The 8,985-nt window shown below is 42.6% G+C and overlaps 1 protein-coding gene, 1 long non-coding RNA gene and 4 other non-coding genes across 6 annotated transcripts in view; 1 reads left to right on the top strand and 5 right to left on the bottom strand.

Moving 5' to 3' along the window:
- Positions 1–4,341: 4,341 nt before the first annotated feature.
- LOC123235054 lies at positions 4,342–8,288 on the bottom strand. The gene is made up of 5 exons (XR_006505362.1): positions 7,778–8,288; positions 7,012–7,100; positions 5,415–5,488; positions 4,973–5,072; positions 4,342–4,506 (listed from the first exon to the last, which is right to left on the bottom strand). It is a non-coding gene; the product is annotated as an uncharacterized LOC123235054 (long non-coding RNA).
- Positions 4,734–4,829, bottom strand: LOC123238512. Its single transcript, XR_006505674.1, has one exon. It is a non-coding gene; the product is annotated as a small nucleolar SNORD12/SNORD106 (small nucleolar RNA).
- On the bottom strand, positions 5,152–5,242 carry LOC123238509. The gene has a single exon (XR_006505671.1). It is a non-coding gene; the product is annotated as a small nucleolar SNORD12/SNORD106 (small nucleolar RNA).
- On the bottom strand, positions 5,564–5,655 carry LOC123238510. Its single transcript, XR_006505672.1, has one exon. It is a non-coding gene; the product is annotated as a small nucleolar SNORD12/SNORD106 (small nucleolar RNA).
- Positions 7,183–7,274, bottom strand: LOC123238511. Its single transcript, XR_006505673.1, has one exon. It is a non-coding gene; the product is annotated as a small nucleolar SNORD12/SNORD106 (small nucleolar RNA).
- A 175-nt stretch (positions 8,289–8,463) lies between the features above and the next one.
- The window catches only part of ZNFX1 (zinc finger NFX1-type containing 1), a 20,824-nt gene continuing 20,302 nt past the window's right edge, over positions 8,464–8,985 (top strand). The window contains exon 1 of the mRNA XM_044663819.1: positions 8,464–8,533. The gene's annotated coding sequence lies outside the window, so the exon portion shown is untranslated. The remainder of the gene's footprint in view (positions 8,534–8,985) is intronic.

The following is an 8,985-nucleotide window of genomic DNA, read 5'->3' as shown; positions in this document are numbered from 1 at the left end:
GAAGGAAGGAAGGAAGGAAGGAAGGAAGGAAGGAAGGAAGGAAGGAAGGAAGGAAGGAAGGAAGGAAGGAAAAGAAAAAGAGAGAGAAAGAAAGAAGAATCCCTGCTTTCAGGAAGCAGTTTATATAGTAATGATAATGTCCATTACATTAAAGCTACAAAGTGCTTTCGGACCAAGTGGCCTATTAGGTAGATGATTACTATTCCCACTTTACAGATGAGAAAATTGAGATTCATAAAGGATGAACAATTTTCTGAAGGTCAAACCTCAAACTCAAGTGTCCTAACACTATGTCTTAAAGCTCTTTGCAGGATAGCACATGTTTTTTGGTCATCTAACTTACATTATCTTATTTAATCCTCACAAAAACCCTTGGGGTACGTGAATTTGCCTTTTTTTTTTTTGGCATTTTGATAATTTTATTTCTATGTCATCCTAGGTATTCATTTTATGCATTTAAAAACAGTATTCTGAGAAGAGTCCATAGGTTTGAGCAATCTTCTCTAATAAAAGTAGTTTATATAATTATCCTTTTTTACATATGAGTAAATAGATTCCGCAGGGTTGAATCAGTCTTTTCTACTTGAACCCAGGTCTCAAGACTTCAGATCCCGTGATCTTTTCACTGCATCAAGCAGTGGATCTGGAAGCAGATTATTGAAGCTCTCCTGAAGACGAGGAGTGGGGAGGGGGTGGGGGCGGGGGAGAAGTAATGTTATTTCACAGCTTGGACTGCTTTGTCCCAGACAGGAAAATCAGTCCAGACTAGTTGAGCTATGTGCACACAGCGCCATCTGCAGGCAGACCGAGGCTGATTCAAACAACCTTTCTTCAAGCGTGTGCCCAGGGGGAAATTCAGTGGCCAGACCACTGAATGAAAGCCACAGGTTTAGCATTCACGGGGCTTGATAAACAGGCACTTGTGGTTCCTTTTGTGTGCAAGACATTGTGTTTAGCATCAGGATTTAGTCGAAAAAGCCAAAATTCTTTCAGTTATTCCTATAGATTTCTAAAACATCAAAGCCAGAAAGGACCTTGGAACACAGAATTTGAGAGCTTAGAAGGGGCGTTTAGGACCCAAAATATGAGATATTCAATCCGAAACTTAAAATATATATTTTATTAGATTTAGGAGAGATACTTGAGGCATTATTTATTCTAATCTTCTTTTAGATTTTAAAAAAAAACAGAGGTGATTTGCTCAGGCAAATTTGCTCAGTCAAAAGAAATTAAGTAATAGTGGGAACCAAAAACCCAAGCTTCCTGATTCCCAGACCAGCGCTCTTCCCAACACATTCTCTTTAATAAATGTCAGTTACTGGACAGTTAAGTAGCCCAGTGGATAAAGTTGCCAGTCCTGGAGTCCAGAGGACCTGTATTCAAAATGTGGCCTCCGACACTTCCCTAGGCAAGTCTCTTAACCCTGATTGCCTAGCTGTTGCTGGTCTTCTGTCTTAGAATTAATACTCATTAGAATTAATAATACTTAGAACTGATACTAAGACAGAAGGGACAGGTTCTTAAAAAATAAAATAAAAATAAATCTGTTACTTAATCGATCCAAGAGAAGTGTAATTAATAGGCACTAGAAAGGCTTCCCTTCCCACAGAGGGACTTAGTGAGGAGGGAAGGGGACATGAGAGATAGTTAAGAGGTCATCACTATGAATGGAACGGATCACATTTCAAATGCTTGGCCAGGCTATTCCATCAGCCTCTGATTACAGCCCATGGCCATTCTCTCCTCCAAAGAACATTTCCTAGTTACTGCTACCGTTATTCCCTTCATGGAGATGTGGCAAGATAGCCTTTCCTTCTGTCAGAGGCTGCCTGAGAGTCCTGCCTTTCTACAGTCAGAGTGGAGGGACCAAAGGAAAAGAGCAGCTTCAATGGCTTTTCCTTAGTGGTAAGTATCTAAGGAGCACAAAGAACAAGTATTCTCAAGAAGAGATGTTGGAAAGGGTCTTCCTGTGACAGCAGAACCAGTGGCTCAGCTTGTTTTCCCAGATGAATTGCCCCACACTTGGTACCACCTACTCCCTGCTCTCAGGCTGGGGGAAATTGCTACCTATTAGCCTTCCTCACTAAATTATTAAGGCCCTCCATAGAAGCACCACTTTAAGTACTCTCATCAATAAGAATAGTCCTAGTTCATATTTAAAGAAACCCTTGGAATCGTGACTCCTCCAAATGAGCAGATTCGCTTTGAGGTTTTGAAAAATTGTTTTTCCCACCAGTGGGACTCATTTCTTCCCATGCTGGTCTGAAACAAGAATCAAAAGGCAGTCATTTAGGCTATGGGCCACCTGCCTATTAAAGCTTCAGGGCTCTAAGGAGCCAATGCTATTAGGCTCTGACCAGGCACTTCCTATAAATAATTTTCCATGCATTTTATTAATTGAGCTTAGGTATGCTATCAGGAAGAAGATTGATGATAGACAGGGAACTACTGCAGAGATGGGTTGGAAGAGATTGGCAGAGGAGTGGAATGGAGGGGGTGGCACACAGTTCTCTCTGTAGCCCTTTATTCTTCCTGATGCCAGCTTAGGGACGTTAGCTGTTACTGATCTGGCTGTGCCCCCTGCTCCCAATAGAGATCAAAAGTAGTCTTTATCGAGGTGCTGACTCAGAGAAAACAGATCCTCACCCCATTGGCTCAAGAAGGCTGAAAACAAAGGGCTGCCAGGAGTCCATCTTGGGAGTGCAGGTTCAGCACATTAGCAAATATTCTGGAACTCGAGATTTATCAGGCACTTCCTTTCTCACCTTGAAGGTGCATATATCCTCCCTTTCTCCCACAGACCAATGCAAAAAAAAAAAGTTATTGCCAAGTGTGCCAATAATTTCTGCTTGTCTTAATTCAACTCAAATATTCATTCCTGTGTGCAGACTGCTTAGCTAAGACATGACCATAGAATTAAAAGATTAAGAGCAGGAGACTTAGTTTAGTTCGATCCTCTTATTTTACTGGAGGAAACTAAGGGCCACAACCTGGGTGACCTGAAGCAAGGTCACATACCCCCTCTGGCCTGTTTTCCTCATCTATAAAACAAAGGAGTTGGACTACATCAAGAATTCTTAACTTGGTGGGGGGTTGGTCACAATTTTTAAAAAATATTTTGAAAAGTTTATTTTAATACAATTGGTTTCCCTCAGAATCAAATTGTATTTTACTTTATGAACTTAAAAATATTTTTTCTGAGGAGCCCATAGGCTTCACCAAACCTCCAAAAGGGTCTATGACACAAGAAAAGACTAAGATCACCATGACTAGTTCTTTTTAGCTGACCTACTCATAGTAAGAATAGCAAAGGAATTCAAGAAACAGTAAAAAGGAAGAATTGCCAGGGTTTAACAATTAAGTGAATATAAAGGATAAAAAAGGGGGAAAGTGAAAGAGAACCATGTTTTTTAGCTTGGGGAAAACCCTTCTCTAGCAAATTGTTCCTACCACCAATCTCTCTTCACCTTCATTCTATTAGTTACTATCCTACTATCTATAAACATGCCTCAACCCCATCCTTAAAACTCCCTGCTCTCATCTAAGCCAAACTCTGAGCTAAATTATGCAAGATACTTTCTCTCACTCTCTTTTATCTACAGTCTGTCTTCCAGCTTCGCCATTCAACTAAAACTGCCTTCTCAAAAAAGATTTCATTTCAGTTAACAAACATTTATCTATCATTTCCTTTCTTTATGGGGGTTTGAAGAGGGAATCCTTCCTAACTAAATATATGTATTCACAAAAATTTTTGAATCAGCGAGTCCAAAATTATTCTGCATCTTAAATCCATCATCTGTCAAGAAATGAATGATATGGTTCATCATTAGTCCCCTAGAATTGTGGTTGGTCATTGTATTGATCAGTTATTGTCTTTCAAAATTGTTTTTCTTTACAATGTTATTGTATGAATTGGTTTCCCTGATCTTATTCCTTTCACTCTGCATCATTAGTTCATATAATTTTCCCCAAGTTTCTCTGAAGCCATGTTTCATCTATTCCTATGGCACAAAATCACATTACTTTGTATACCATAATTTGTTTAGCCACTTGCCAATTGAGGGCCACACCTTAGTTTCCAATTCTTTGAACCCAGGATGGACCTCCTGTCTCTAGGTCTGGCTCTCAATCCACTGAGCCAAGTAGCTGCCCTTTATCCTATTACATTCAATGAATGAGATATTCTTGATTTAATGAGACATGCCCAAATTATACAGATTCTTCCCTCAGGATCTTAGATTCTTAGACCTAGGAAGGTCATAACAGATCTTCTAATCCATTTTGCAGAAGAGGAAATCATCACACTTGGATGAAGTATAAAGAGGGCCTAGCACTTGCAGATTGACAGATGACCAAAATATTTAATTTATTTGCAAAATGTAAAACAAGACTATTGTGTTTTAATAGTGGGAACAGACAAGTCCATATTTAATATTCAAAAGCAGGTTTGTCTCTTCATTTAAGTCTCCAAATTTCACTTCCTTCAATTCACTTAAGTCATTCATCCTATAAAAGAAAAAAACATTCAATAGCAATCCTTTGTTAAATGCTTAATCATACAAACACAATTTTATCTGTTACGTGTTCCAATTCTTATTATGCTATAAGTTTAATTAATATAAGGAATTTTAAGTAGGCTCTTGTATTATTGGTCTTCCCCATAGAACTATATGGGGGGGAGGGGAAGGTCAATAATGGTTAGACAGCCTGAATGCATAAAAACTACTCCAGGATCTGATGGAAATCAGACAAGTTTTGGCTTAAATATATTGCTGATCAGCATTGTCGATCAGTTGGGGAAAAAAGTTTTAGTCATCATGTACCACAGACCTGAAGAATCTTGAAAATGTGAATCAAAAATCATATTTATGTCCACAAGTTTATCTCCTAAACACAACACTGTTCTTTATGCATTCCAAGGAGTAAAAGGTTTCATCTGTAGCAATTAACAAGTTTCAGGAAATTTACCTACTTGTAATGAAAGCTGGATCCTTTGAACACCATTCTCTTGGTCTGCATGGTATTGGACAGACATGACTTGAACCTAACTTCTGCTCATTTTCAGTGCTAGCCTGTAAAATATAAGTCCACAAGAGTGAGAATGCTATTTTAAAAACTAAATAATAAACCATAATAATAAACTATCTTGAAGCTGGTATGTCAGAAAAAACTGGCAAAGATTAATTAGGATCAACATGGTCGATCTGATGGGGAAAAAAGTTTAGTCATCATACACACCAGCCTTTAGCATTATAGTATTTAAATACTTGTTAATTGATATCTTGGGAGAAATCAAGATATATACATATATCTGACATTCCTTGAAAAGGCAACATCTTAAATAACAAGAGGCAATACCAATAGTCATATAATCACAACTATTATAGCATTTTAGATGAGTGGGTGTTACTTACCAATGGTGGGAGCGACTGTCAGGGAAATCCAACAATTCTGATCCCAATTCAAATAACCAGAATGGCTATCAAGTCTGAGAAATTACAAATCCAGATGGAGAAGTTAGTTCAACACAGGACACCCAATCAACATGAAGCATTTTTTTAAAGCTGGTATATCAGAAAATACTGGCATAGTAGTAGTACAGATCAACATAGTCGATCAGATGGGGAAAAAAGTTTAGTCATCATATATACCAGCAGTAGAAAGGTCTAACAGCTATTAAAAAAAAAAGGATATTGCAAACAGTCTCTAAAACTACCTCCTCGTCTAGGTGGGCATGCAGTTCTAGGCAAATCCTTTAAGCTTTATGATATAGATTACCTGGCACCCTAGAAATAAACACCCAATTGAAACAGTTTAAAATCATATAACTGGGGGCAGACTCAATGGGTTGAGTCAGGCCCAGAGATGGAAGGTCCTGGGTTCAAATCTGACCTCAAACTTCCTAGCTATGTAATCCTGGGCAAGTCATTTAACCTCCATGGCCTAGCCTTGGTCACGCTTCTGCCTTGGAACCAATCCAAAGTATTGATTCTAAGACAGAAGGTAAGAGCTTAAAAAATAAAATCATACAACTTTCCAAACACTATCACGAGAATTCAGGATAACTAGCAAAGCTCTCAGAGCCCAAATTTCCTAATTTCTGATGACCAGGGAGATAAGTACAACATTCAGAGAAACATTCAAAGGAGTTTTAATTCACTGTCAAGTGGACACTGGCTGTCTCCCATTCCTCATCTCCACCAAGCTTCCCTAATAGCTTCCAGATAAAATCCTACTTTTTATAGGATGCTTTCCCCTACCCCTCTCTTAATTCCAGTGCAAACATTGTTCATTATTTCCTATGTAGCTTGCTCCTACGTAGTTCTTTGCTCAGATTATCTCCACTATTAGATTGTAAGTTCCTCAAGTGCAAAATATCATTTTCCTTTCTTTGTACTACAAGTAAAGGTGGGGATGGGGAGAAGAATTTGAATAAGCATTTATAAAGGTGCTTATTCTATCCCAAGTGCTTTACAACTTTCTCATTTGATCCCAGGTGCTATATCCTCATTTTTACAGGTGAGGAATGTGAGCAAAGCTTAAGTGATTTGCTCCTGAGTTACATAACAAATATCTGAAGCTGGATTTAAACTCAGATCTTCCCAGGGCAGGCCCAGCACTTGTATACACTACCACTAGCACAAAGTATATGGCATATAAGCTCTCTAAGTGTTTATCAATTATAGATTTAGAGCACATAAGCTCTAAGTGTTTATCAAATTTTTTTTAAAACCCTTACCTTCCATCTTAAGACTCAATACTGTTGTATTGGCTCCAAGGCAGAAGAGTGGTAAGGGCTAGACAATGGGGGGTTAAGTGACTTGCCAGAAATCACCCAACTACTCTGAGACTAGATTTGAACCTGGGACCTCCCATATCTAGGCCTGGCTCTCAACCCACTGAGCCACCCAGCGATCCCCACGTTTATCAATTATAATATGTAAGAATAACCTTGGTTTTGATTCAACAGTTACATCTACAAATTTCCAACTACAACAAATTCTTGCTTACCAAAAGAAAAGTCAGCATGGAATCATAATGCCCAAACACCAACATCTCCAAAATTCCCATGTGTCTTCCTCCTCCTTCCAGAAGCAGGTCTGTGAAATAAAAACCAAAACGTATTACCACCCTGCTAAGGATTGATTTGGCTTGCCATCAGTTTTGGCGTGACTTTCCTGGTAGGGTGCATCAGGACTAAACTGGCAAAAATTCAGAGAGATCAGCAAGGTCGATCTGATGGGGAAAAAAGTCAAGTCATCATTTGCACCAGCATCTATTTTAACCAATTCATTCTTTTGCCCCCAAATCAAGAAAAATGACAAAGCTTGCAGCCCTTTTCTGATACTTGAGGACACAGTCTGGGGGCAGTCTGTGAGACACCTGATAGGTAGGGTTTAGATAACATGACCCAAAAGGACTGAGACTCTGAACCCGAAGCCTTTTCAGTCTTCAGGGAGGAGAAAATCTGAAGCTCAGTACACTGTGGGGAGTAAGGGAATCCGGACAAAATGAGTTCAGACCTCAGGGATTTAAGATCAATGATCCCACCCCGCCTTCCTTTGAGCCTCCCTGGATAACATAAACCTACCTAGGACCGCCCCGTGGGGGGCAAGCACGAGGCAGCCGGGCCCAAGCATGCCTGAGAAGGCATGGGGAGCCAGGCGTGTTAATGCGGAGGTTGGGCGAAGGGCACGTGGGCTTCAAGCCGGTGGGGGCGCGAGACATATAGTAGTCGAACTCTGGAAGCTACAAGTAAGGGGAAGATTGAACTCACCACCAAAAGGCATTCCGGGGCCACGATGACTCCGGATGGAAGAGGATACAGAAGGACCGAGGAGCAATTCGAGACGAAAAAGAGGAAGAAAGGCCGCGAATCGCCCTTATATAAAGCAGAAATGCCCCGGCGCCTGCGCGTTGCATACATCCTGGCCCCGCATGGCTCTCTGGGATGTGTAGTCTTTGGGCTGAAGGAAGCTGCAGAGTGGTATAAAAGGTCCCGCAGCAGGTTGCTAAGGACTGATGTCGGTTGCTAAGGCCTGATCCCGCCCCGGCCTGACCCCTCTACTAGGCCCAGCCGGAGTCGAGTCTCCGCCATGTTGCTCTCGCTTTTCTTTCTCAAACTCCGAAGCGACTTACGGCCCCGGCCAGTGGGTATTCCTTCCTTCCTTCCCGCCCTCCCCCGCTCGGAGCCACACTATCGGGGGCTGGGCCGAGCGCTGCCCTCGGGGCCAGGGGGGCAGTCCCAGGGCCGGCCAGCCCTTGGCCCCCAGGGCCCAGGCCCAGCCCCGAGGAGCTTCCTCCGCCTCCTAGGGGAGGGAGGCGGGCCCAGGCCGCGGGCCCCGGATCCTCGCCCGGCTCCAGCTCCTCCCTCCAGCCCTCCCTCGCTCCGCCCGCCCTGCCCCGGCTGTTGGGGAAAGGAAACTGAAAGTAGAGCCGGGGCCGGGCGGGGCCAGACCGACCTGGGCCCGATTCCTAGCAGGAGCCAGACCCGGATCCGGCGGCTGTGGCGAAGGGAGCCCCCGGAGCTCCGGTGAGTGTCGACCCCTCTTCCCCTCCCTGCACTGGCTCCCCACATCCTTCCACGGGTCCCCAGCATCCCGACACCCAGCCGATCGTTGCCGGCCTGCTTTCCCCAACCTTCCCCACCCTCCCCCCAAACCCCTTCCCAGGCCGGGCATCTCATTTCAGCCCTCGCCCCTCAGGATCGCTGTTCCCAGGAGTTGAGGACATCCCCCTCCCAGCCACATTTTGTCTACGTTTCCGCTACCCTGGGTCCCTAGGACCCTGCATTTATTACACCTCCCCCAATTCTCGCCTCAAACCCCATATCTTTCTACCTACTTCTCTTTCCTCTAGAACGCATCTCTGTTTATCACATTATTCATCAGTGGATTAGTGTAAATCCTTATTCTTCCCCTTCCTGCGAGTCTTCTCCCCCACCCAGATTTACATCTAAATACTTCTTTCCCCCCCACCCCCACC

The sequence above is a fragment of the Gracilinanus agilis genome, chromosome 2 (assembly GCF_016433145.1).
Source record: "Gracilinanus agilis isolate LMUSP501 chromosome 2, AgileGrace, whole genome shotgun sequence".
In the NCBI taxonomy this organism is placed as follows: Eukaryota; Metazoa; Chordata; class Mammalia; order Didelphimorphia; family Didelphidae; genus Gracilinanus; species Gracilinanus agilis.
The sequence above is the reverse complement of the archived record's forward strand: the minus strand, read 5'-3'. Positions and strand labels throughout refer to the sequence as shown.